This window comes from Aulostomus chinensis, chromosome 16, assembly GCF_037954235.1.
Source record: "Aulostomus chinensis isolate RoL2024-O1b breed Wild chromosome 16, RoL_Achi_v1.0, whole genome shotgun sequence".
Taxonomy (NCBI): Eukaryota; Metazoa; Chordata; class Actinopteri; order Syngnathiformes; family Aulostomidae; genus Aulostomus; species Aulostomus chinensis.
In genome coordinates this window covers 11,367,903-11,395,894 of record NC_141335.1, presented here as the reverse complement: position 1 = coordinate 11,395,894, position 27,992 = coordinate 11,367,903, and the positions used below count along the sequence as shown (strand labels likewise).

The 27,992-nt window shown below is 40.9% G+C and overlaps 1 long non-coding RNA gene across 1 annotated transcript; it reads left to right on the top strand.

Annotated features, from left to right (window-relative positions):
• Positions 1-21,745: 21,745 nt before the first annotated feature.
• LOC147247473 (uncharacterized) lies at positions 21,746-25,430 on the top strand. The gene is made up of 3 exons (XR_015109473.1): positions 21,746-21,854; positions 24,048-24,266; positions 25,390-25,430. It is a non-coding gene; the product is annotated as an uncharacterized LOC147247473 (long non-coding RNA).
• The last annotated feature ends 2,562 nt before the right edge of the window (positions 25,431-27,992 follow it).

The following is a 27,992-nucleotide window of genomic DNA, read 5'->3' as shown; positions in this document are numbered from 1 at the left end:
TCTCCCTCTTTCGCTCCTCTTTTCAACCCCCCCCCCACCCCCCACTACAGGAATTCTCCATTTCCCTATAAAATGAAAATTCATCTGGAATTACATCTTATGTCATCATTATGTTTATTAAGCGTGGATGATGTATATGAGGAGCTGCGGTGTGCCGCTGAGTGCTTAATGATGCATAAGATTAAGCCGAGCCTCTCAGCTGTGCTGAGACTCCCCTCTGCTTCCCAGGCTGCAGACACACGCTGGGGGAACAGGCTCCAAACGGCCATCAGGTGAACAGGGGAAAAGGGAAAACCGACATCCTCTTTGTGTGTGAGCAGAAAGGGAGGAAAAGTGAGGAGTTTGTGCAGAAGAGTTGCTGGTTGGGGAGGATCAGAGAGTTGGCAGCTACTTCTAAAAACAGAAATAAGAAGTGTTTGTATCCATTTATTGGGTGTAGTCAAAATGAAGTATTCTGTCCACACAAAGCAACTAATGCATGAACCTCCCTTAAAAAAAACCTCCCCTCTGGTCTCATAGTTGTGATCTTGGTTCGCACGGCCACAAAGATCCACAATTACAGGGCCTCCTTGTAGCCAAGCAGCTGAAGCACCAGCAGTCTATGACAAAAACATTATCCCTCTGGTGCTAAACAATCCAATAAACCTCTCCACAGGGAAGAACTTAACCTCTCCTCTCCTCCGATGCTGGCTTCAGGACCACGTGACGGCTGCCACAGTAAATTCAAATCATTAGTCTTCTCACACCGCCATCACACAGGGAAGGAAAAAAATCCGCCTCTATTAGTAATGGAGACCTCGTCAGAGACCTTCCTCTCAGAGCCCTGCCTTCCCAATTCCCACAGGAAAAATCTCAGGCAAAAAACTAATTCTACTTTTAATAATCTGTCATCAGGACCAGAGGCAGTCATAAATTATGTGGGGAGCATGTGCGGGAGAAGGCCGTGAGAGGGAACTCGGGCAGGGGGGGTTGGGGGGGGTAGGGGAAATCAAAGCTTGAGTTTGACAAACTTTGCCAAAGATAAATAATAACTTACAAACAGGATTAGTTGTAAAGTCATGGTTGAGTACCCCACCTACGGTTTCCCTAACAGTCTAAGCAGGATAAAGAATTTACAGACACACCTGTCATTAGCCCCTCCCCCGTCCTCAACACATCCTCTCCTCCGTTACTCCCCCAGTCTCACTCTCCTGGACAAACTCGCTTTCTCTCATGCCAGGCATTGTTTGTGTTTCGTCATGGTTCCCAGGGTCAGGTGCATAACCACTACAGTTAAAAGGCAGTAGTAGCGTTGCATGGTCTGTTATCCCTCCACCCTGAAAGAAACAAACTTCTTTAACCAATCAGCCTCCCACACGTGGGACGTGCACGCTGGCTTCTTTCTGAGCCTCCGTTGATTGGGATGATTGGTTTCTAAAGCACAGCATGTAAGCATGTGAATATTTATGAAGATGTCTGTAAACTGTATGGGACTTATATTTTGTATGTGTTTGTGTGTGTGTGTGTGTGTGTGTGTGTGTGTGTGTGTGTGTGTGTGTGTGTGTGTGCAGGCAGTTGGTGAATGAAGCAGCCAGTACGAGAGAAAAGCAGCTGTGAGCTGTGGGGTTGCTCACTCACTGTTTCCATGTCAATATTTGCTGGAACGATCGACATGCATCATAATCGGCTCTGTCAGTCAAATCATGGCTAAAGACCTACTTCCATCAGGTAACCGGGGCCAGTCAGGTGATGAATCCCCCCCCCCCACACACACACACACACATACACACATACACACACACACAGTCGACCACGAAGGAAGGAACTGGCTGAAAAAAGACAAGCATGTTGCTACAGGTCTGTGTCAAATCTCTATTGATTTCAATCAACAGAAAAGCTCTGTGTTGGCTTCCACAGTAGCTGCAGCACCTATTTTTAGCATCTGTTGATAACAGTGACACATACTGTACACTGTATTGGTGTGAACTTATTTGAGAAACAAGAGCAACAGTGATTGATCCAACATTTTAAATGACTCATTCCAATTATTGGTTTGTGCTAGAAAAGTGTCGTTTTCCGGAAGCCAAAAAAACTGGGGGCTGTCAATGCATCAAGTTGAACCTGGGCATTATTTTTGTCAATTCGAAGTAATATATGGGTCTCCTGCTGAAAATCATCACTAGAGAATAAATGATGTATCAATCCATGAGGGAAAAAAGTCCCCAAATGTATAACTTACAACTGTTGGAGAAATATTAACTAAAAACTACAGGTCCCAGCTTTCAACTGAAATGACTACACCTGAACTGGTCCATGTCCTACAGAATGACACATTTTCTGAACAGCGCTATGGTCAGATTTTGGCACAACACCAATTACATCACAATCATTACATAACAATACATCATTTAACAGACACTATTGTCTAAAGTGACTTCCAGTCCTTTTTTGCTTGTAGAGGACCTAACTGTGCGTCACAGTCTTCATTAGCGAAGGTCGTTCTGATGTAGTAGGGAGCTCATTCAACCATTGTGGTGCCAGGCAGGCTTGGACCGATAATCTGGCAGTTTTTGGCAAATGCCAGGGGAGCCAGCAGTGCGTGAGCAGTGTTTGGGGGGGATCAAAAAGAAAATATACCTGTTGGCCATGGTGGCTCATCGATGTTAGATTACAGGGTTTATTTAACTGATATATACACACCTTCCATTTTTGCTCCTAGCTTAAAAAAAAGGGGAGGCAATGGATATTTTTTGGGACCATTTGCTAAAAGTTGTCTGTCTTTCTGATTCTGTTTTGAAGATTCAAATGTTCTTTTGGGTTTGGACAGGGATGTCAGAGAGTAGCAAATAAGTAGAATAACAGCTACCCTACAATTTAAATCGAGTTGGTTTCAATCAACTTATTTCTGAACTATTTAAGACAACAACCTTCTGTTTATGCTAATGTCCAAATACCCCCAACCTAAACACATCGTGCTTTTGTCTGCTTGAGCGCAACATAAAGAACGCACCTCAAGCGTGTCCCGTGAAAAACCCTGAGAAAATGCATAGATGCAGTATACTGGGATTTCAACCCTGCAAAGTCAAGTGCTCAATTTTCTCTCCATTCTCCGGCAATACCACAGAAGCTCAATCATACTGGGACAGTAATATGAATCAAGGACAGCTCACTCACTCTCAATTGCAACTCGGTCTAACTGGGACCTCCAGGTAAAACAGAAACTGGGTTCTCAATTCAAATGGGAGAGCCAGTCGGACTTTCCAGCACGTCTGGAGCCTGATAGATTACCTACTGCAGTAAGGACAAAGGGAATGAAGATGACTACTCTGCCAAAGCTGGCTACAGATGAGACATGCACGGCTGAATGACCATGGTACACCTCACCCATTTGTCTATGTGTTCAAGCTTTGCACTCACTATGACAAAGGAGTGCCTACACTTCACTATTGACATATAGTCTCCCCATATATATATTAGAATATCTTGTTCCAACTTTCATTTTCAGGCAGATTTTGAAGGTGTTGGAACATTCATCAACTGAATCAGCCACTTAATGTTCCATACATACTTCCATTTATTACCAAAAAATGCACTATGAGATCGTAAATCCAATTTAATGTCATAAAATGACAACTTAATGTTTAAAGTCGAAATCTATTCATAAATATATGTAATATTTGCGATTGTTTCAATCTATTTTCCTCAGCATTCAATAATAAATTCAATTCATACGACGCTTTTGAGCTACTTTCTTTTTTCTCCATGACGTGCTATCGTCAGAGATTAACCTAGATGTTCTTGAGGCCAGGTTCACTTGTATCTGAGCCACAGTCGTATATTACAATGCAGCTGAGGTGGCAGAGGCAGTAACTCATTCTTTTCTATTCTACTCTGCCTCTGCATATTCCACCAGGCCCCCGCTGCTCTGCACTTAGAAGGTCACCTCTTTCATCAGCTATTCTATTTGCATTCCAAATCGTACGTACATGAAAAATGTGCCACTGAGTTTTCACAGCAGCCCCTTCGAAGGCAGATTAGATAGAATTTGCCATATGAACCTTATGCACGCTAACCTTTGCAGATGGCCCCACTATTGTGGAGAAATGGATTGCCTAATAAACCATATCATCCGACATATTTGCCGCTTGGCTGACTAAATAGAGGCTGTGTTTTTTGAGCAAATTCCCTTTGTCAAATTTGTCACTGTTCATGCTGCCGTTTTAGGTTTGGGTCACAGAGAGGAGGAGGCGAGATCCTCTGTGTATCAGGTTAAAGTTCTGACCAATCTGGATGGATTCTGAAGATGAGACAATTTTTCCACAAGATTTATTTTTTATCAAGAGGAAGTATTTCATATGTCTCCCCATTTGTTTGTTGTGTTCCATCAATTCTTGCCTACAGTAACTGAAGAATGATGGACAGTTGTTTGACTTCTTATTGCGTTTGAATTATTTTACTAATTTGATATCTAATTTTGTCCAAATTTTCCCAGTCATACATTATTATTAAGTTGTTTTTATTATTGTTTAAAACATGTGGAACGTTAGATTCACTCTACAGGCTTATGATTTTTTTTTTTTTTTTACATCATTTCAATTTTTCTACAATTAATATTGTACTAGACTGCAGTGAGGAAACAATGCTACTTGTAAACCTTGCACGGTTTTCCCTAGAAATCTAATTTCACAGCGGAGCCCTAATTCATCGCTCCCAGAAAAACCTCTTTCATCAAACTTTGCATATGAGCAGCCAAGTGATGCGCAGGCTCTTAACGGCATGCTTTGCCTCCTTTGGTGAGTTGGCCAACCAATCCATCTTCCTGAGTGTGCTCAGAGCCGAGGAGTGGGCAACCGATGCTCCCGTCACCAGGCTCCTGTGGGAGATGGATTGGGGCGCCATCGCCCACCTCCAGTCCGGTACCGGCCCAGTGGCACAATCTGGACCTCAGCACTGAGAGAGGAGTGGAGGGGCTTGTGGCGCTCTATGAGGGGCCTGATGGAGGATGCTGTGTTTCAGTCAATCATGTAGAATCCAGATCCTCTGCGCCACAGGAGACAGAGCTGGACCTCCTGTTTGTGTTCCACAGAACAGAGTGAGGGTGTCCAAGTCATTGCCTGCATGTGCACTTGCTAATGCAGGCATTTTGTCTGTGACAAGACAATAATGTGATCATCGGCAGGAGAAAACTTACTGACCTACATTGACTTATTTAACATATTAAAAGGCAAAAATTGTAATCCAGCAAATAAATTGTTACGTTACGTCCTTCATAGGCTTTTAACTGTCAGACAGGACAACATTCACAAGAAATGAAAGCCCTGATTCCTCTTAATCGAATACATCTTCTAAAATGAGCATTAAAATAGTCTGTCCTTCAGCCGGAGGAGGAGTTAGTTTCATCCTTTGATATCGTTCATCATGACTGGCTTTAAAACTGAAGTGAAAGCTTCTTTTATTAATCACAAAGGGTTCAAGTCAAGGCTTTGCACGCCGTTGCTTGCATCCAATTTACAGCAGCGATAATTCATGCTATGCTAAACATTCCTTGTAAAATGTCACTTTGTGGTCGTAATTAATTTTTAAGTTAATAAGCAAAATCTTTGAGTTATGGCGTCAAACCCTTTATAAATGTTGGAGGCTAAATAATGCATCAAGGTGCCACCAAGGATGATGGAGAAGATAATGTGACTCCTAGTAGGAGAGGAACACTCCACACGCTGGTAGTAGCAGCAAAGAAACAAATTACAGATGCCCTGCCTCTTTGTGGTGGCTTAGCACTGACTCTGCTCTCTAAATCTCACTGCTGACTAGGTGTGCCTCATCCTCAGGACTGCACAGCATGTTTGCGAGCAAGGAGCTGTGTTTTAGGTTACCATCTATAGGGGGTATCACGTATCAACCCTTCATCTAAGGCAAGCTATGGTCCCTCAATCAAAAAGAGGCTGGACAGTGGAAGGAGTCGAAATGAGAGGAAGAGCTTATTAGATATGAGGGCTAATACACCTGTCATACAGCTAACAAGTACAAACGTGACAAATCAGATCTTTTTTATTAACTTCTGAGCTTTATGAGGGAGATTGAGCGTTTCTGATCGGAGCAGCCATTACATTACAATGCTTTCAAGTGTTTCATTATGTTTTTTTTCCCCTCAGAACAAGTGGCCCATCTCCTCTCCTTCAGTACCATCGATGGCAACATCCATAACCTGTCCTCTGATATTTCATTCCCATACGGGTGCCATGAACCTAAGATGTAATCGATACAGAGACACACAGGCCTCCTGTGTTATTACAAGGGGGACAATGCCTGCTCAGCTTCCCGTGCTGTTACACAGTTCAGGCTTCCAATTAACCTGAGCGGATCCCCACGCCAATCACGCGGGGGCTTCTATCGACAAGCCGCATGAAAAGAATAATGTTGTTAGGATGATGTAGCTCACGGTAGGAGGGCTGCCCTCCCCCCCACACCCAGTGCTGACAGGGATGAGTGTTGTAGTCATTTATCACCTCCTCGCTGGTCACTGAGGGGCCAAATAGGGGCTGCATGCTTCTCACACCCTGCCTTTGCTTCATCGGACCAAAATCTGAATACGTCTGACTATGCCAAAGCTAGCAAGGAAAGATTGTTTTGATGCCGCAGTGACAGGCAGCCAGGCAACATCCTGGTTCTGAAACAGCCATTAATTTTGTTTTGAGTTAATGAGGAAGTGCTGTGTATTAGTCTTAAAATGGAGTTGGAAAGCTGTGCAACTCTCAGGTCAAAGGGTAAAGGAAAAGGTAAGGAGCAACAAGAAAGGAAACAACAACCACCCTTTTAGTCATGGGAACTTGTCTTTTTTTTTTAAATATATATATATATATATATATATATATATATATATATATATATATATATGTATAAACTCAATTTGACATATTTAGAAGGTCTTATTTTTCATTATAAGGTGATTGAAGGCCAACTATGTCTTCCAAGTATGTTGACGACATAATTCCACAGTTGTGACGAACACGTTCATTTGTAAGCAGCAAATCTGGTATAAATCCTGCCTTAAACCAGATACGCTGCCACTGTTGGCCTGGGACGAAAGCTCACACCATTTATTCTTTCCATGTCTACCGAGAGACAATGTACAAATTGAGACTGTATCTAAGTTACAACAGCAACCAAGTGTGGCCCACTAAGATTTCAGGAGTGATTGAGAGTGTGTTTAGATGCTCAGGGCCAAACTCTAAAAGCATTGTTACACTGACAAGGCCAACGCTGAGACGGAACGCCTCTCTGCGTTTGCTCGCCACCTTCTTGGGTATTGCTGCCATTGGTGACTTTGATATTGATTATTTTGAAACAAAGATCAGCTCAAGGAGCACAATCATTAAGACAAATGTAGTTCCTCTCGAAAGCAAAAACACAGACCTGAAATGATCTGAGACATGCGGCTCAGTTTTAAAGTTTAGAAGATGTGCATCGTACATTAATTCCCCAGAGAGGTCAGTTTTATTAGGATGAAAGGTCATTACGACAACCCATAACTGAGAGATAAGACTGCCTTTACTGTCACTGCACAGACACCACGACCACACCTATTCAACAGAATTGGAAGGTAAAACAACAAGGAACAAGTTCAGAAAAGTGGTAAAAACGTGGATGTTACAAGGAAACACAGCCCACAAAAACAAGGACAGGTGATGTCATAAAAAATGAAATAAGAAATAAAAAAAAAATCTAAATCTGAGACTTCTGCTAATAAATTTAGCACCGGAGCAATGTAACAAGATAAAAAAAACCAAAAAAAACAATTTATTATAATGTCACTTTCACTGTGTACAAGTAGACAAATATTAGTAAGACGTACTTACAGGAGAGTAAATGTCTCCCATGAGAGTTCCACAAAATTGCTGAGTTATTATTATTGCTGACACATAATATGCTCATAGAATACTGCTGCTTTACCTAATTAATTTGTTCTATTTATGCATCACATTTTACTTGTAAAAACAGGACTAATTATTGCAATTTTCTGTGCAGAACTTTGACTAAATGAGCATAAACATCAAAATCACAGAGCAAAATCGAATCAATTGTGATTCCAATGAGCTTATAAATTAGGATACCTTTATTTAATTTAATTTCATTTTATTTTATGTTTGTATGTTGTTTTTTTTCTCTTTTCGTAACCATCTCCTGACTCCTGATCTTAGTTTTTGTACAATTAGCAGCCGTGTGTGCCTGACGAAAATAAAATCATCCTTATTTGGTTGAAAATGATGATAAACTCAAGTGTACAGTGTTCAGTCACAATCATTTTGATTCATCACCACATTACAGAAAGAAGCATAATATGTTATTATGTCAAATACACGAGGAAGAATGTTGTACATTAATGTCACTTGAAAACATTACTCTTTAAAGTGATCTCTTTTTTTTTGGTCTTGTTTAGCATAGAGAGAGCTCTGATTCGAAGATGTCATTTCAGATTAAATGCGCCCTCCACCACATCTTTAAAACTGTCCATTTGTTATGTTTGGTCATTCCATTAGTCGCCATTTATTATCATTAGTGTGATAGAAGCATCTTCTTTGCAGGAGCAAAATAAAACATTTTCACATTAGACAGAGCTTCACTGGTGCGTCAGATTAATGTTCCTCTCACAAAACCAGAAAAGGTAGGTGGAACATCAACTTCAGGCACAACCCCAGAACTATTATATCATGCTGGCTGTTTATTTGCTTATTTTGTTGATGTTTAGTTGTTCTTTTTTTTCCCCCCTTTAGAGGTAGAGCTCATCTTAAGTTAGAAATGTAGTATGTTAAAGCTGCAGTCAGTTCAGCTATATCTTTGTAAAGAACAACAGATCAGAGGGACGTCATTAAATTATTATTCGTTGAGGAATAATTCCGCTTCTAATAATTAAAACTCTTATAAACAGCCACCTTACTCCCAGATATCCAGAGTGAGAGATTGAAAAAAGTACGTTAATACCGGAAGAAAATAAAAACTTTTTTAAAAAAACATGACTAAACAGTATCCATCCTGTTGGCTAGTCTGGATGTTCCTGTCCTGCCCAGCGTGAGTGAAAAGTAACAAGAACCCCCAGAAAGCAGGACAGGTGTGTGTCGCTGATTCACTGTGTATTACACCCAAAATGATTAATGGTTTTCTTAATGTATTCATGGCAGTCATAGAAGTCCCTCACTACTAGTCTTGCATGAAAATGCAAATGAATAGAAGAAAAAAATGTGCAGAAACAAAACACAATGGGCAGGGCTAAGGCCGGAAGCCTTGGGAAGTGGGCGTGCATATTTCTTCATTTCAGGGAGAACAATTTAAAATTGTAGATTTGCCCTTGTTGTGTTAAGATTGCGCGTCACCATGAGAATAATTCATTTTAGAAGGAGAAAGCCACCATGAGAAAAGACTTTTGAGGTGTTTTTTTAAATGAAAATGGAGTCCTGAGTAACTTGAGACACTTGACGCGCCATTCCTGAACGCGTAACATTTTACATCTTTATATTCTTGCCATTAAAATTCATGCTTTCACATTTTTCCTCATCACAACTTGAACCTCCAGCCGGCGCCCACATCTCAAGTGAAGCAATTATACTGAATAACACAAATTTAAAAAGTTGGACATGATGATTGCTGTGGCAGTCTGTTCATCATTAAGTTTTATCCTCGTCTTTTATCATCATAAATAATGTTGATTAATGACCAAGTCAAAATCACTGAGGATAATCCATGTAGTATATATCACTGTCAGCAGTTGCATTTACACCAGGAGCATTTTAATCACACAGGGATTAACATATTAATTAGAACTCAAAGGGAACATAAGAATTGAAGGTAAAAATCTGATACGACTTGTTCCTATCTGAAGTCTTTCTCACTTTATTTCGGGCCCTTGGGCTCTTTCTTGTGTTATTCACTGTATTTTTATTTGTGAACGAATGAACAATGAACTGCTGCATCAAACAAGTATTTTCTTTGTATTTTGAGGTTGATATTATGTTTTAAACTTCGCTATTACACCTCATAGTTAAACATAATATGATTTTCCCTGTTAGATTGCTAAGAAATTGCCAAAATAGTTTGACGTCACCCTTGACAAACACTTACCCTGTGTTTGACTTCAGAGAAATTTATAGAATATAATCCTGATGTTTACAGCGGTTTTATTTGACCACCTGATAAATGTTTTTTTTTAATGTTCCAATTTATATTTACTGACCTCACAAACAAATTTCCTTTTTCTTCTCATCTTCTTCCAGAATGAGAGAAATGGTTGCTTCCTCTATCTCAAATGTTTCATTTGCGATGGTTAAGGACTAAAACAGAGCGATGGTTTTCTAATAGGCCTGAGTTTAGCGATCTCTAAGCTCCAAAAAGCATGTCTTACTGCTTTATGAAACCATGACGCACTCATATCATCCTTTATGAAGCCAGCAACCAGCCCTCTACCACACAAGCCCATCAGAGCCAATCCCATCACACGGATGTGGGCCAGAGATGAAATTGGGCTCTTTAACTCCCTGTAGCGTAACATGCTAATGCAGGACAATGACGCGCTCATTGCCAGCTATTATAGAACGTACGAGAGCCCCAACATGAAGACTGTGACAGAAATGATTGGATGATACATGAAAATGCAGCCGGGACCTGCTAAGGAGGGGGTATTAAACTTTTACTGTGAGGTGTGTTGTCGATGAACATCCTTTTAAAGTTAGAAATGAAGATGGATGTCCTGCATTGCTGTTAATAATATATTGATGGTGCTGTCAAAAATATTAAAGTTACGTGTTGTTTTTTTTAACTCTATATTGATACATTAGCCCAGGTAATTGATGAAAATCCCATAAAACTCCTTAATTTTTTTTCCTTAAGTGTTATTTGTCTACCATCTGTTCCGTTTGGAGCTCCCCTGGGGACAGTCGTGATGGGTTGAAATCACTCCTGATGAGAGTCTTGAGTTTAGTCAGTCTGTGCAGGGGCATATATATATATATATATATATATATATATATAAAAATATATATATATATATATATATATATATATATATATATATATATATATATATATATATATATATATATACATATATATATATGCTTATGTTATGAGAGAAGCTGCAATGCAAAGACGATGCGACTCCATGTAATCTCTCCGTAATCATGACGGGTGTTGATGTGAAATGAAGTGCAGCCACTCTCCTTGACCAGTTCCTAGTGGTCAGTGGTCCACAACCAGGAGACTAGATTGGATTTATTGCTACTGGGCCAAAGGTAACAAACACATGCAATATAAGAGCAGAGACGGATGCCGTTATCACTCGATGGATTTTGTGGCCATCATGAGGGGCAATCACATGGAATAGATTGATACTGCAAGCGATGCCTTCATATTGGACTTCTATATCTTAACTCGACCATTGACTTACAAGAAGGCAAAAAAGGAGTTGGTTTTAAAGAGATGCTTCAGCCAAAAACTGTATTTTGCTTCACAAACAGGTGTGTTGAGCTCAAAAAGATTTTTTGTAACTGCTGCATTACTAGTTTATGACTTCAGATTGCAGAAAGAGCCAGCCATGTATGTTTGGTTTCAAGCTAATGTGGCTAACATCAGCAAAACTGTCAAAAACTGTCTGCTGAGGCTGGCCATGAACCTACTTGAGCCAAAAGTTTCCTCTTTGTTTAACTTTCACTTGTCTTTGTGGGTGGGTGTCTTTCAGTCAAATTAAAGTGTTTGCGGTTTACTGAGCATACAGCTGGATGAAGAAGACTTTGATTATATCAGAGGATGCACCTGAGAGGTTGTAAACTGACTGTTTTGGACAGTTTAGCTGGCAATGTAGCCATTAGCTTCAAGGTAAATATACGTGGCTGGCTCTATGAAGTCACAAAGAACTGACGCAGGAGGGTAAAAAAGCTATTTGTGAGTACTTGAAATGAAAAATACACGTATTTTTCTGTGACGTATTGCTTTAAAGATTAATTATGGAGTCGTTAAATTTATGACGTTATTTTCATCATCTCGTCGTTTCATTCTGAATATGATAATCGTACGAGTCGATTTCAAACTATTGCGATTACTCAAAAACATCTCGAGGAGGGAATATCTTCATCTCATCAGCAGGGTTGACCGAAGGCTCCTTGGAGTCCTCGGAGAGAAGAGATGAGGTCACGAGAGGTCATGTAGAACAGCTCAGCGTGACAGCGTATCAGGGGGCGAGAAAAGAGAAGACACAGGGAGATGAAACACATCACCTCACAGCTTGCTGCTGCACCTTTGACTTATCGTCATAAACAGAAAGTTTGTCTGTGGGTCCTCTCTTTCTCCTGATCTTTTATTAGGAAAATAACAACAATATTTTAAAGTTTGGTAATAGATTTTTAATGTTCATATGTCTTTGCCCAGAAGGCTTGGATCTTTGACATTTAGAATAATTGTTGTAGTTCACCAGGGGAGGCTTGTGAATAGTGCAGGGACGATTTGAGTAAATGACTGTGTCAGCCTGTTTATTTGCAACATGATTGCCTGAGGGGCTGCTGCAGGACAGCTATTAGAGGCTCTGGCCATAGACGTAGAAGGAAAAGCCCAGCAATCACCCAAAAGTTAGCACTTAATGTGACAACTTATCAGATACGAGCTCCCTACAGTGATGTGAAAATGAGAGAGAGCGAGAGAGAGACAAAGAGGGGGAGAAGGACTCACAGAGGGAATTGCTTCTTGATGATGAAGTATAATACAATCATAATTATCTGAAGTGGCTGTCGTGTGAAAGGTCACATGTATATTCAGCGTACCGACCATCAGCCCATATGTTTTGGCATATTGCACAAAGCTGTCCAATTCATGTTGGCCTGAGGGGAGGCAGGGAGCAGAGGACGTCCAGCCCTGTATTTAATGAGATGACTCGTATATCTCCTGCCTGTAGCCAAGCCCGAAGTGTCAGTAGAGTGTTTTTACTGTTGTCTGCTAAATAACCTCTGCAGGTCCCAGCGGACTTCAGATCATGAGAGCATGCCTGTCAATCCCTAAATGTTTAAAAAAAAAAATGTAAAAAATGTGGGGAATGTAGGAGGAGGAATGAGGGAGATTTCAATGTGAGCAATAAACAAATAAACAATCATCGCCATTTAAAAGCTGCCATCAGATTTACTTCCTGATCAAATGCAGCAGTACACGACTGATTTCTACAGGGGGAAATATATTTCATTATACTGACTGTATTAAATCATCTATAAATTATCCTGAGATTGCAGAGGTTGTTCGAATTTGTGAATTTTCTAATCACGAACGCAAAAGAATAAGAATTTAAGGGTTCCTACTTGACAAAGTGTACGAAACCTCAGACTGGCCATAAAGACAGAAAAAAATACACATATATGTTGTGGCTACAAGATATAAGTTTCTCCAATAATTGATGAATTTGTGGCCATGAGATGCAACATGTAACCACAAACCAATTCAATTTTGTGAATAATTACTTCTTGTGACCACACATGAATTAAATTGTGGGAATATTTAGAAATGTTTGCAGTTTATCACTGGTTTAATTTAACTAGAGCAAAACTTTGAGTCTTCATCTCCCTACAGTAGGATTCACAGTCTATAAACTTGAATTGCTAAAAGGCACAGACATTTCTCCCACATAAAAAAAAAATACCCCCCCCCCCCCCCCCCCAAAAAAAAACTCCAACCCAACAACTGTCCATCAAAAGCTCCCGGCATCACGGGTCTCCACGACAACTGCGGCCTGCTCAAGAATGCTTGTAATCTCTTGTGGAGGGGACGGATCCTGCAGCTCAGGCCGGCTGTGGAGTGGACAGCCCTATTGTTGCTTCAAACCTCAAAGGAGAGAAGGAAGATAGGAAAGCAGGCAGGAGGGGGGAAGAAAAGATGAGGAGGAAACAGGTTCAGTTAAATTTAGTGTAGAGAAGAGGTGGAGGCAATATATTCCTATACTGCATACACACACACATACACATATATATGTGTATATATATATATATATATATATATATATATATATATATATATATATATACACATATATATGTGTATATATATATTTATATATATGGTATATATATATATATATATATATATATATATATATATATATATATATATACTCTTTGTTGGTTTCATTGCACAGGAGGATGAAATTGGTTGTTTGAATTTATTCAGTTATACAAAAAAATAGTTCTTGTGTTCCTGTTGATTGTAGACATCAATAAGTTTTTAAATATGAAGACAATTTTGTTTGTGTCATTTCCCTGTGGATACAGTGTGTGTGTGTGTGTGTGTGTGTGTGTGTGTGTGTGTGTGTGTGTGTGTGTGTGTGTGCGTGCGTGTGTGCGTGTGTGTGTGTATGTTTGTGTGTTGGGAGGGAGGGGGCGAGGCTGGGGATCCGAGGTTTTTTGGAAGATTATGCTCAAGCAGGGCCAGTTAGAAGAGGGGGCGGAGTAGAAAGGCCAGACAAAGAATAAAGAGGATGCTGCCACTGGTATTTAAATGGGCGCGAGGGTGAGGAATGGAGAAAAGCCGAGGAAAACAAGAGAGAGAAAAAGCATAGAGTTCCTCCTCCATGGCAGGCAGACACTTTTTTCTGGCTCCTCAAACAGATGCTGAGGCAGATGGCGGCGAATTAACAGAAGAAGGGAGAAGAAGAAATGAGAAAGCCTGAAACGGGCCCATGGAGGGAAGACATTAAAATATTGTGTGTTTGTGTATAAATGCATGGCTCTGTGTGTGTGTATGTGTGTGTGTGTGTGTGTGTGTGTGTGTGTGTGTGTGTGTGTGTGTGTGTGTGTGTGTGGGTCCAAGGGAGAGGCTGTTAAACAGTATCTCAGCTGGGAGGACTAAAGAGGATGGGTGGAGGATTCCCAGTCAGAGATAGAGCCCGCGATAATAATCACAAGCGTGAAATTACAATGCTGATATTTGTTGCACCCCTGGGTGTGGTGTGGTGGGGCTACCGGTGCTCGGCGGGCCCACATATCACCAGAGGCCCTTCGTCCACACCTCTGCCCACTGTAGATCCAAATCACTCAGAGAGGTTACAAGCTAAAACAACTTGAGCTGTAGCGACTTCAGGAGAAAACAAACTGGGGAATTAAAGTGTATTTTTTTCCTTATTTACAGTAGTTTTTGTTCCAGCAACATATGAATTTATTATTTATAGAGTTAATAAATTAAGTCTTGACTTGAAAAAAAATATTGCCTCTTATCATAATAATCCTGATAGCACAAGCCTTGGAAACCGGGAAGTAAGTTTGCATCATTGAGCGTCCTGCTCCTTCATCCCAAAGTCATTCAGTTTTAAGTTAAATGCCTGAAAAAAGGTCTGCCTTGAACACAAGAATAAGACATTTTAATGTTTTGTTCTGTGGCAAAAAATACATCAGTAAAATGAGCACATATATTTCAAAACTTTTCATTTGTCTTAAAAAAGGTTGTTGTCAAGTGCCCAAATCAGACAACAGAGATTGTCAAGAATAGTAAATGTGATCACGCTGAAAACAGAATGAGCGCAAAGTAAGTTGTGGTGACTGGGCCTGCCACGATAACCAAAATTGCCCAAGAAATTATTGCATATTTAATGTAATAGTCATTTATGAGTGAATTTTATGACACTGATACAATGAATAGCATAACAATGCAAGTGCACCCTGAATTCTTACGAATATTCAGAATTGGACATTAGAATTAGAATTTGAAAAATATTACAATACCGTGACTAAACAAATAACCACAATTAGGTGTAAAAAGATGTGTCATTGAGATATGAAAAATGTTTGAGTTCATGTTTTTACTGTACATTGAGTCGATGTAGTAGTTATCACTGACAGGCCCAGCGGTGATGTTGAAGTTGTGCATCTGCAGTGTCATCTTTGCACCGGTAGTTGTTAGTTTAGTACTTTTAAATGTTGCACTTACACCTCAAAAATCATAAAAGAAGTGCTCGGAAGTGAAAATGATCTTGCCAAGTCTAACGAACTTGTGTTTACCACAGAGATTTATTTTTCAGCAATAATCCAAAATCCAGCGTAAAAAAAAAAAAAAAATCCCATGGTCTCTTGGTAAAGGTAACTCCAGGAGATGCTAACTTCCTGTTATTTATCAAAAACAACAACAACAAAAGGCATCACTTTGTGGATGTGGTTAACGCAACAAATCAACACAATTTCTAGAAAACATAGTGTTTCTGGTAAACTACACAAAATCCATTTTAGCAAGAGATTGGAGAAACAGCTGTTTGAGGCTTGCCAAAAAACAAACCAACAAACAAAAAAAGATGCAAAGCGTGATACAGCGAATCAAGCTGACATTACTTTTGTAGTTTTGAGCACAAGTTACTATGGAGACATATTGTATCCAGGTAGTTCTGTGTAAACCAGAGTAAAGCAGCCATTTTCTGCATCTCCTCTTTTTTCGTTTAAATGTTAAATCAGAAGCAGAAAAGTGTCTCGACGCACTTTAGCGTGAATATCTCCTCGGCCACGAGCCAAGCCCTGACAAGATATGACACCACATTTTCTTCCATCCACTCAGCGAAGAGGCACAAAAGAAGCTCATTTTCATGTCCGTCATCTCTTGCTCTTGCCACTGCCTCTGTGAAGGGCCCCTCTGCCTCCCCCATTACCGGAGCGAGAGTGAAAAGTAGATGTGTTGTCAGGGCAAAAGTGATAATGGCAGTGGGACACAGACTGATCCCAATTGCCCTGCTTTCAGCCCCTGCCACCCCAGCTCCCCGGCACTAAAGGGTCCACTGACAGATGGGACGGGGCAGAGTGCTGAGTTGGCATAAAAACACAATCAAATGGGCCTTTTTTCTTTTTTGCACTGGAGCCACACACAGATACTGCTGGGATCTTTACAGGAGTTGTGTCTCCATCGGTGAACTTTGATGCACATTTTGAAGAAAAGCATTAGAAAAGGTTGATGGAAATTAATTTCTTTTCTCTAATCGCAAAAAAAACTTTTTAAGTTTGCTCAATTATTGTTTTCGCTCGTTCTGTGTAAGAGTTCATGCAGAAAAGAGGAGATGGAAACCATTTATTGAATAAGATGTGATGCATGGAATCGTTACCTTCCTGGATATTCTTAAATACTGGACAGCAAGCACAAAATGACATATACTAGCTAGCACCAAAGAACTTCCAATTACAACTTCCTCAACTCAAAGTACTTCATCATGTCCTCTCTTCATATTCTGTTGGCAAATGGCTGTGGACGGCAACGGTGTCTTCTACTTCAACTATTTTTATTTCGATAATGTCGCTTATACGGTCATTTTATGAAAAAAAATGCACCTTCCGGTCGTCACTTGGGATTAGCTGACTAAATTTCCAGTGAAGCACCTGAAGTACATCCACACGCTGCTTCTCAGCTGATGTTTTGGTGTGGTGGCTCTGCTCGCTACCGTCCTCCATTTTTGTGACATAACAACATTGGCATTAGCTTGTTTCAAAGGCGTGCAACAAGTCAAACTGAATAGGAAGTTTTAAAGAGCCCACTTCCGAATAACAAGCAGAATTACTTGGAAAGGTTTGGTCAGCTTATAGAAATGGCAGCCTACAAGTCGAACAGGTTATTACAGTTCGAATATGAGCTTTCCTCCCCGAGTTTGAACGAAACCTCTACACAAAATTAACCTGAAGGTTTCATGGAATGGAGACGTGTCAACATGAGGAGAAGCTAAATCATAATTTGAAGTTAGCATGTAACAAAAAAAAACAACAACAACAACTGGGAAACGGATCGATCGTGATTCAAGTAAGTAAAATGTCCAGGTCATGACCCTTAAAATGACAGTATCCTCCCTTTTTTTTTTTTTTTTTTACTCCAATATGCCTTCTGATTACTCTCTCATCAGGTTTGGGTTACATTCAAAAGTACATTCCAAACTTTGACTGAGTCTGGGACCAACGCCAGTCACACACGTTCCTTCTTCCGTGCTTGTGTTTGTTTTCTGACATTTGTAATGAAGCCGAGAGGCCACAATGCCGAGTGGTAATCAGTTCACAGTCTGATTTCACTCAGATAATCTTCACCTCTCAGCAAATGGTGAGATAACTCCAGGGATCTTTCAAGAGAAAATTGAAGGTCATTACAATGTCATCACAAGTTGTCTGTCCAACCCCATAGTCCCTGAGATTTAATAATGTCCCCTGGAGAGTAGATATAGGACATGAAAGGAGGAGAGGAGGGACAATTTTATAGAGAGGAGACATGCTGACAGACAGGAAGAGTGAGAAAAGGACAATAATCACTTCTTAATATTTATGCAGAACTTTGTTTCATCAGAGGAGGTAATAAATAAGCTGCTTCTTCAAGTGCAGTTTGTCTTCAGACATGACAACAGACATTCAGCTCTGACACTTTCCCAGAAGGGGCTGCTGGGAAATTGCTGTTGTTACATTTCTGTATCATTTTTCCCATAAGGGATATGGATAACAAATGAAATATTCAGCCCTATTGTCTGATTTATTCCTTTTATTATCCACAAATATCAGCCCGGCAGTCAAAGAATGCCTCACCTCATTCAGGGGGGTTCTTCCCACTTGGGACCTGACAGCCTATAAAGTCAGCTCACATAAACAGGTCAAAACCATGTGCATGCCCCAATATGTTATGCTTTAAGGGTTTCACTGTGCACAATCACTAAACTGAAATCGAACATTACTGAGGAAAGATTCCCAGCAGTATTGTTGTAAGCCCCTCTGCAGCAACACACTTCACTTGAAGACCAATAAACAACATTAAATCCACGTGACAACTGCGTAAACAATCACATGCTGTGGTTCATTTCTAACTTGATTTCTAGAGTGTGAACCCCGTTGCAGTAAGAGCCCCCTTTTTTGTGATGTTTGCAAAGCAGGAGAGACAGATGCACAGTTACGACAGCAGAGTAACACAATGAGCCTCATTAGATATTAGTAATTGACCATTAATGAACTCCCTGTGATAGCTCACCGAGGAATACACACGAGGGCCCTGGGGACCGCTGGGCAGCCAGGGGAAAGGGCCTCATGGCATTAACATACTCCCAAGGCTACAAGAGGCTTTTAAATGGCCAATCAATAAGGAGCATTAGTTCATCATGGCCTTTGAGGGGCCATGGAGGTGTCTGTTGTGTGCTGAGAGGCACATAAAGGGGAAAAGTGTGCAGTCAGGAGCTCTATTCTTTGTAAATGATGAATGTGAGAAAGCAAACACAAGCTGAATTAAAGCTGTGAGCGGAGCTGCGCAGGCCCTCTTCACACGTCAGCAACAGGGGGAGGTTTCTCCATCGTATTTTGGATTTTGCATGAAGCGCTGTTACGTACAACGCGAAGTAAATGTCACTTCCTGGATCCATTATGACGTTAGAGAACATAACTAGATTATGTCGCCGCCGATGTTATCACAAATATATAAATAGATTCTAATCAAATATGTGATATCGAAGAAAGAGCTAACCATGTAGAATTCAGTTGCAAGAGCTTTGGGTTTCTTTAATGGTGAATTATCTAAATTGGGCACAACCAACCAAAAAGATTTGCAGCGTAACACTGTTGAGGTTGTAAGTTGTAATCAAAATGGCAGGCCTCCTCAGGGTTAGGTCAAGACAATTCTTTGTGGGTCTTTGGGTGTTTCATGTGCTTATCAAATGTTGTACATGTGGGTGTAATTAAGTATTACAGATTTAAACATACGTGTGCATGACACCCAAAATGTACCCTCAATTTTTCCACCCCTTTCAAAAGTTTCATGCATGTTGAAGCATGTGGGAGAAGAATAATCCTATCGGATTCCATTTATTTGCTAAGTGAGCTCGTTTATCAAAGAACAAGTTCGTATCAGTGTTACAGAAATACTTGAACCTACAAATCTGAATCTTCACCTTTGCTGCCCACTTCCCAAAAGCCCCTGGTGTTTCGTGAAGGCAAGACAACACCAATATTTTTACCACTACTGTAAAACCAGGACAAGGGCATCACAAATATCTCGTGACATTTACTGTACATATCCCATTGGATAGCTGTGAATAAAGCTAGACCTGCTCGGCACCTAGAGGTTTTATTCTTAATTTTCTCATTTGTGTTATATGGCACAATGAAATGGATATCATTACATAGAATAGCACTATCATACAAACACCACGCCGTGTCCTTGAAGGCGGCATAATAAATGGTTCATCACTGGCAACCAAATGGCAGGACAAATTTATGGCTACTGATCTGTCTCATCATCAGAGCAAAGTACTCAGTAAAATTTCATTGTAACTTCCAGCGAAATAAATAAATTTGCCCCCTGACCTTGAGGAAAATCCCCCTCCCATCCATCCAGCTGAGACGATGGACCCCTCTGCCTCCATCGCGCCCCCCTTCCTCCATGAGTCACCTCTATACATCTTACCTCATGTGTCCACAGTAGGCTAAAGATAGGTGTCCCACCTTCACACCACCCCCGAGATTCGTCCCTCCTCTGATGAGACCTCCGCCCCCTGGAGGAACCAAGTAGTTGAGGATACAGAAATCTGGAGGCAGAAAGAAAGAGAGAGGGGGAAGAAAAGCAGGGGTTAGAAATGACATAAAAGAGAATATCTAGTTGGAATATGCAGAAAGTCTCAGTTTAAATCAAGAAAAGAGACAGAAATAGACAATAACAGAGGGAGGGACGAACCCCCTGGACGACGTCTCTCTCTAATGGAAACACATGGCTGAGGGCTGAGACGTCAGCAGCACTCTGACATTGTTGCCTGATAATCTGGTCCGCCATAAAATTAGAATAGCAAATACCCTTCTGACAGAGATGCATGTCCTCCCTCTCTTGTGCCACTATAAGAAATAAAAAATAAAAACTCCTGCAGGTTTCTCCTACGCCACAAACTTCAATTTAAATTTACAGCGTGCAAAAGGAGAAATGATATGCATTCCAAAAAAAATGTAATAACCTATTAAGTTATGACTTCAATTTCATTTTATGAATATTTTCCTTGAGGAGAGCTGTCATCACCAGAGAGAGATAGAAATTCAAAAAAGATAAATAGTGCCATTAATCTATAACTTTTCTATCCCATTATTCTTGAAAATGAGAAGTTATTTTTGCTCAGATTGTCACATAATTAGCTCTTTATGCTTGACTCACGCGCCAGGAAGTGACCATTTCTGAAAAGTCTGTCATATGACAGAGAATAAAATCCTCATTTGTCTTAATATAGCCGCGGTTTGACAGGAAGCGTTTGAAGCACGTCAGGCTTTTTTTTTTTTTAAAAAAACAACAACTTGAGGATGAAAGTGAGCCGTTTCCGAGGTCAGTAAATCTGCTTTGTTTTGAAAGATCCCAACACTATAAATTCTAAGACGTCATTTATAACCCAACATCGGGCTTTAAACTGGTTTTAAGCCACAAAACTATTAAACAAGTCATCACAACTCCACTTTGTGGAGGGTGAATGTGGGAGTGCAGCAGGGTATAATAGCTTTAATCTGCCTGTTGTTTGTCTCATGGGCATTAAACACCATCTTGATATGAGTGAGACTACAGCGCACACAGGAGGGGGTCCTCATAATATTTAATAGGTCATCAAAGGGAATGGGGGGTAGACTGCTGACATTTGCCAGGATAGTTAGGAGAAACCCCAGGAGTTGTCACATGACTCATTACCAGAGCACAGTTGACTTGGTTGCATCATTGTTCAAAGATGGCAGAAGAAAAAATAAAATCATAATCCAGCAGATATAACTGTTCAAATCACAATGGCCCCTTTAATGAGCATGAGAATTTGATTCTTGTTTCCATCCTGAAAATAGAGACTAATCAGTTAATAAAGCTCTATTACCACCGCCGTGAATGAGAGAGCGGCTGCCATTAGTTAGAGAACTCCTGTGAGTACAAGAGCCTGGAAGCAGAATGTTACAAGTGTGACAGATATTACCCAGATTGTATTTTTGGTTCTTTTACTCTTGGTGCAACACTCCATCAGGTGAACCCGCCACCTGCTTCACCACCTCTGGTCAAAGATTAAAAGCCGAAACCTCTAACAAGGTGATGTGACATCATTTGGAGGGACAAGATCTTCCACAGATGACGGGGCCAGCTGATTGACCTCTACAGGCCTGCTGGACGGCATCTGTCAGAACAGCAATGGTTGGAGTAAAATGACCATGTCGTACCTAAATAACATTTGAGTATATCTAAATATACATTCAGAAAGTTAGAGATTTTATCTTGTCACGTTACGGATCACTACTGTTTGATCACTTCAAGATAAAATTATGCAGCATCGCAACTAGAAAGAGAATCCCTCTGTCAAGAGGGCTCCATGGATATGGAATATAAACTTATCATCAAAATATATTATTGCATAAAATGTGGTGCTGTAGAAAAAAAAACAATTACAAGTATTTGTTTTCATCTTGATAAATCCTAAGAGCAATATATACAATAGGATATATTCCTGAACCATACAGCTATCCCATCCCATATAGAATCGAGTAAAACATCGCTAATGGCTACATCCCATCAGTGTTGTAGAGCAATCTTCCCCGCCTCAGATTTAATCCCCAACACCTCCAAACAAGTTTCCCTAGAATTATTACCTATCTTTCCACCAAATCTTATCAAAATGTGTCTGTTGATGACTTATCCTACGAACAAACAAACCAACAAACAGAAACGGTAACCAGTGCATTCTCAGCAGAGGTAACAACACATTAACAAAAGTGACCACTAAAAACTTGATCAGCCACGAGCACTTGCTGCAATTACTTTGTTTTACCTGTCAGCAGAAGGTGCATTCGTATCTACAAACACATAAATAAATCTGGGGGGGGGGGGGCAAGTATACAGAAAAGCCTCTATAAGCTATTAACAGGTCAGCAATGACATTACTACAGCAATGTTGTCATAAAAAGTGACTTTATTTAACCCCAGAAAGTTATTTTCTTCCTTTTTAAAGAAACAGAACATAAGAATTCCAAAAGAGAATTCAACTGTCATATTCAGGACCCCTCAAACTTTGGACAACCCCCACAGCTCAGGACAAAACAACAGTACAGCACTTACATGCCCCTCACACATCGATTCCCCTCCCAGGGGCCCAAACCAATTTCTCTTGTTTTCAGACCCTCTCCTTGCCTGAACCTGCAGTGGCCATCAAAGACATTCATCCATCCGCACAGGATGACTATGACTGATCTCGCCACCAAACGATCAATTTGTATCCCCCCCTCTCTTTCTCCATCTTTTCCTGTATTTCTTTCTCTCTTTTTCTTCTCTCCGCCTCTGTCTCCTTCACTTCATTCTCCTGCTGTTTTGTTGATGTGCAGAATATGATGAAAAAGTGAGAGTGCGGGTGGCTTTGACACTGCTAGAGTAACAACGCAATCAGCGTTTGACCTTGGACAACAGTTAATTCATATGTTCATCTATCTATATGTTTGACACGTGAAACTTTTCATTTCAGTGGAAAACAACAACAGATCATTCATGCAAACATACAGCAAATATTAAAATGAACGATTTCACTTGCTGAATTTTGATCTTTGACATGCTGAACCATCGACACACTGTCAAGAGATCTGTTGTTAATAAATCAAAGCAGGCATGCTCAAAGACTACACCGTGAGTTCATTCCGAGCGGCTTCACTATGCCTGATTTGTTCGGTAGTATATGTCTCTCCTTCATTCATTAAGCTGTAATTGGACATGATTCTCATTCAGGAATGCAGCATCCACAGATTCCTCCAAGGCATGCAAGGTGATGATGGCAGTGTTAGAAAGAGCTGTTAATCCATCCTGTAATTGCACAGAGCAGACGGCAGGGCTGCGTCTGTGAAGAGGCTGTAGAGAAGCATTAGTCACCAGACGTGAACGATTATGTGTTTGGATGCATCTGCATGTGCAAAGAAAGGTGTTATATATGTGTGAGTGTGTGTGTGTGTGTGATGAAAGAGTGTGTAACATGTGTCGCAAGTCTGTGCTTGAGGTGTATTTGTTCAAGTATTTTGATGCTAATGTTGTTTTTTTGTGTGTATACTGTGTGTGTGTGATCGGTTCCTTTTCCTTGCTATTCACAGACAATTTGTTAGGCCGGCTGTTGAAGACAGGCCGAAGCCCGTGGAACAGCTGGAGCCCCTCCATGATTGATAAACGTAGCGGCAAGAACTTCATCTCCCCCTGAATGAAGACAAAGACCCTACAATGCTCCGCCAGTGTGTTACGCCTGCGTGTCGTTAAGTGTGGACCGCAGACCTGCCCTGGTCCTCAGCTGGGGGAGTCGATGTGCCAAGAGGGAGGTCAGGACCCAAACTAATTACCATTTTATGACAAAACGGTTCTTTTGTCGTCGTTATATAATTGATTTACCTTTCACGGAGAGATCATTATGAAGTGGCTTTGGGAGGGTGGGATTGAAAGGGTGCAAGGAGGGATCAGCTCCAGTTCTCGGTTACATGAAGGGGAAAACAAGCACGCGTGTCTGTAAATGTAAAAGTTAAAAAGCAACCAATGATGAGAAAACAGCACAAATATTTGTGATGTTGTTTATGTAAAAAGATGTATTTAAAAAAAAATACAGAGCTATTAATGTAGAAAGAATAGAAATCAGTGACCCAGTGATCGGACACATGCAGTGAGCGGCTATGTGCATCCACCATGAGGATGACAGTCACATCAGCATCAGTTGCACATGATTAAAAATTCCCACATTGTATTGATCCTGGCAGATATCAACACAATTCCAGAAGACAGATTTTAACAGAGATATGTTCAGAGGTCCATTGCCTCGGTGTCGTAAACTTTTGCTTAGTTTGTGACCCATGCAGGACCAGGTCAGTGAGTCAGATCAGGACCCGCTCTGTCATAGTCACCATCGGGTGATCATCGTTACATTTGGCTGTGATGAATCCCACCTAGAGAGCTGTTACATGTGACTACGCTTAGTTCTGGAAATATGGTTTATTGAATAAGAATAAAATCAAGAATAAGGAAGGAAATAAAAACAGGACCAAGGATAAAACAATAAGAACTAGAGAGCATGTACCTCCACCAAGGTGAACTCAACCAAACCTGATGCTAAAAAAAAGAAGAAGAAGAAGAAAAAAAGCAATTTCTCGCTGTGTTAAACAGATCTGCCCCAAATTTTAATGGGTTCTTCCTTGGCCCGTGCTACACCCATCCACCAAGATTCAGCCTTATAGTCTTTACATAATCCTGCTGACAAATAGGAGAACGGCACCAAAAATCTTCACCTCCAAATTAAAACTAGAATGGTGGTCATTTATCTCCTGATGAGTGTCTGTTACAGTGACTTTTTCCCGAGGAGAATTTTTTCAGGTCATCCTCTCAGCCGAGTGGATGATTGCACTATATTTTAAATTTCTTCAAGCTGTTCCTATATGACCACCAACATCTTTTCAGTTCTTTCTCAAGTTCCAGTGGACAAACATGGCAAATTTGGGGAAATTCCTCTCAAGGTGTTCCAGAGATATCGCATTAACAAGAACAAGACGGATTTTGCACTCTGCTTGTGAGGTGACAGTGACCTTTGACCACCAGTTCACCTTCGAGTCTCAGTGGACATCTGAGCCAAAATTGAAGAAGTCAACTAAAGATGTTGCAGGGATATCGTGCTAAGGAGAATGGGATGTACAGAAGGGCGGAAAGCAAGGGAAAACAAGCAAATTAAAAATAAAGGGATGTTTGATGTAACAAAGCACCTTGCATATATGAAATTCAGTTCAAGGTACCTCACATCGATTTTACACAAACAATTGGTTTAAAGTTTTAATTTGCAATGATGAAGACCAGAATTTATTTGATATTTTGGGGCTGGCTGTTTCACAGGTTGGGTTCACAAAGGAGCTAACAAATATCCTAAAACAACATTCAAGGTTTTGTTTTTTTTGTTTTTTTTTCAGAAAACCCTCAATAAAACATCAGTTCACGGCACCATGTGCTGTATGTGTGTAACCTATTCAGTGCAAGCATTTCCTCCTCTGTGAAACAAATGATGGTTTTCAAATGTTCCCCCAACTTTCTTTGTTTGAGTCAGAGAGCAGTGTAGCCTGGGCACATCCATCCTTGACCTATTTAATGGCTGGGTTCTGTTCAAGACCCCCCCCACCCCCCGCACAAATTGAAAAGTTTTCATTCACTAAGTAAAATATATGACTCTGCCTTCAGTCCAGAAAAAATGGGTATTGTTCTATTTTAATTCCAAACCCAATTTCAGACATCCTCCTCGATGCGACAAAGTGGATTTCAGGCCCATCCATTGCCTTGTGCTTGTCGAGATTTCATCTGCCAGGACAGACGATGAATGAGTGAATATTGATGAACACAAAAGATGAACCCGGGCCATTTTTTCCTGTTATTGTTGGCGTGGAGGTGGGGAAAGGAGGAAAGAGGAGGCGCCCTTTAGATCCCCTGGGAGTGAGGAACCCCTCTCCGTATTCAGAATATTCCTTGTGAAGTTCAGAAAGAGATATCAATCTCACTTTGAGACTCCGGGCCTTCATTTGTTTGTGAGAGATGCGGAGCGCTGCTCAGATGACTGTGCCAATTCTTCAAATCCCACTTACAGTAGCAGTTTACACACACACACACACACACACACACACACACACACACACACACAGCCGAGCATCTGCCACTTTCTCCAGTTTCTCTGAGTCCTCAGCAGTCGAAGGTCTTGACTGAGGAAGTAGTTGCAGCTCCGTCAGTAGCTGAGAGTTAAGACACAACGGGTGTTTCGGCAAAAACAACACAAGTAGATTCTTTTGAGTGTAACACACCCCCACATTCAAATAATACAAGGGCTACAGGAAGTAGCCGTGTCAACAAGCACAACTCTTGTTAAGTTGCTCTGCCCACTGAGCACACTCATTATGCATCCTTCCAGCGGCATGGGAATGTTGCACATATCAAATGCATGTATTTTGATAAGGAGAGAGTTAATATAAGAGATGTTCATTTAGATGCACTACTGTTTTAAGAAAGTCCCGGCTCGGGCACAGGGTCTTTCTGTGTGGAGTCTCCATGTTCTCCCTGTTCCTGCGTGGGTTTTCTCTGGTACTCCAGCTTCCTCCCACAGTCCAGAGACATCAAGAGGGGACGAGGCTGATTGATACTCTAAATTGACTGTAGGTGTGGCTGTGAGTGTGAATGGTTGTCTGTCTCTATGTGTTGGCCCTGCGATGGACTGGTGACCTGCCCAGGGTGAACCCCGCCTCTAACCCGAAAGCTGCTGGGACAGGCTCCAGCCCCCCTGCGACCCTTAACAAGATAAGCAGAAGAAAATGGACGGACGGATGGATGGATGTTTTAAGAGATCCTCCCGATCAGTAATTTGAAGCAAACACACGTTAGAGTGCCACAGTAGAACGTTACACTGTGTGAAGCTGTAAGGCTCCTACCTGCTGATGTACAGCAAGGCCTCAATATTGAGTCTAAGAAGCAAAATAATTACATGCATCCCCTCAAATATAATCATTCTTCACCTCAATGAACACCTCCTCTGTGGGTCTCCCTCTTGATGACATGCTTGACATGCCCTCTTATAGCCTTAATGCAGCAAATAAACCCTGACTCTTATTACTGACATTTAAAAATGGGGGATTTTTTTTAGAACGTCACTGCCACTGTATCTCAGCACATTTGTATATTTTTCTTCAAGGCCACACTCCTCTACTCTGTCTCCATCTTCATTTGTTCCATCGTTCCATCTCTCTTCTGAAGACACACGTGTGCCAGGTGTGCACCTTGGCTATGGTTTGGTTTTACCAAGCCAATGGGCCATGTAGGCCTTTTTCCCCACTGTGGGCTTCTGAGTAGAGTCTTTGCCCTCACACGTGCTCACTTGGGCCTGTTTTACCCACACTATTGATTGCAGGTGATGTTCTGGACTCAGTCCAGCTGACCTCGAATGAGAGTTAGATACATCATTGTCCAGACAGGAACCTCCAGAGACCAGGCAGAAGCACTACACATGTTTTTTGCACAGCAGCTGTCAACAAACACTT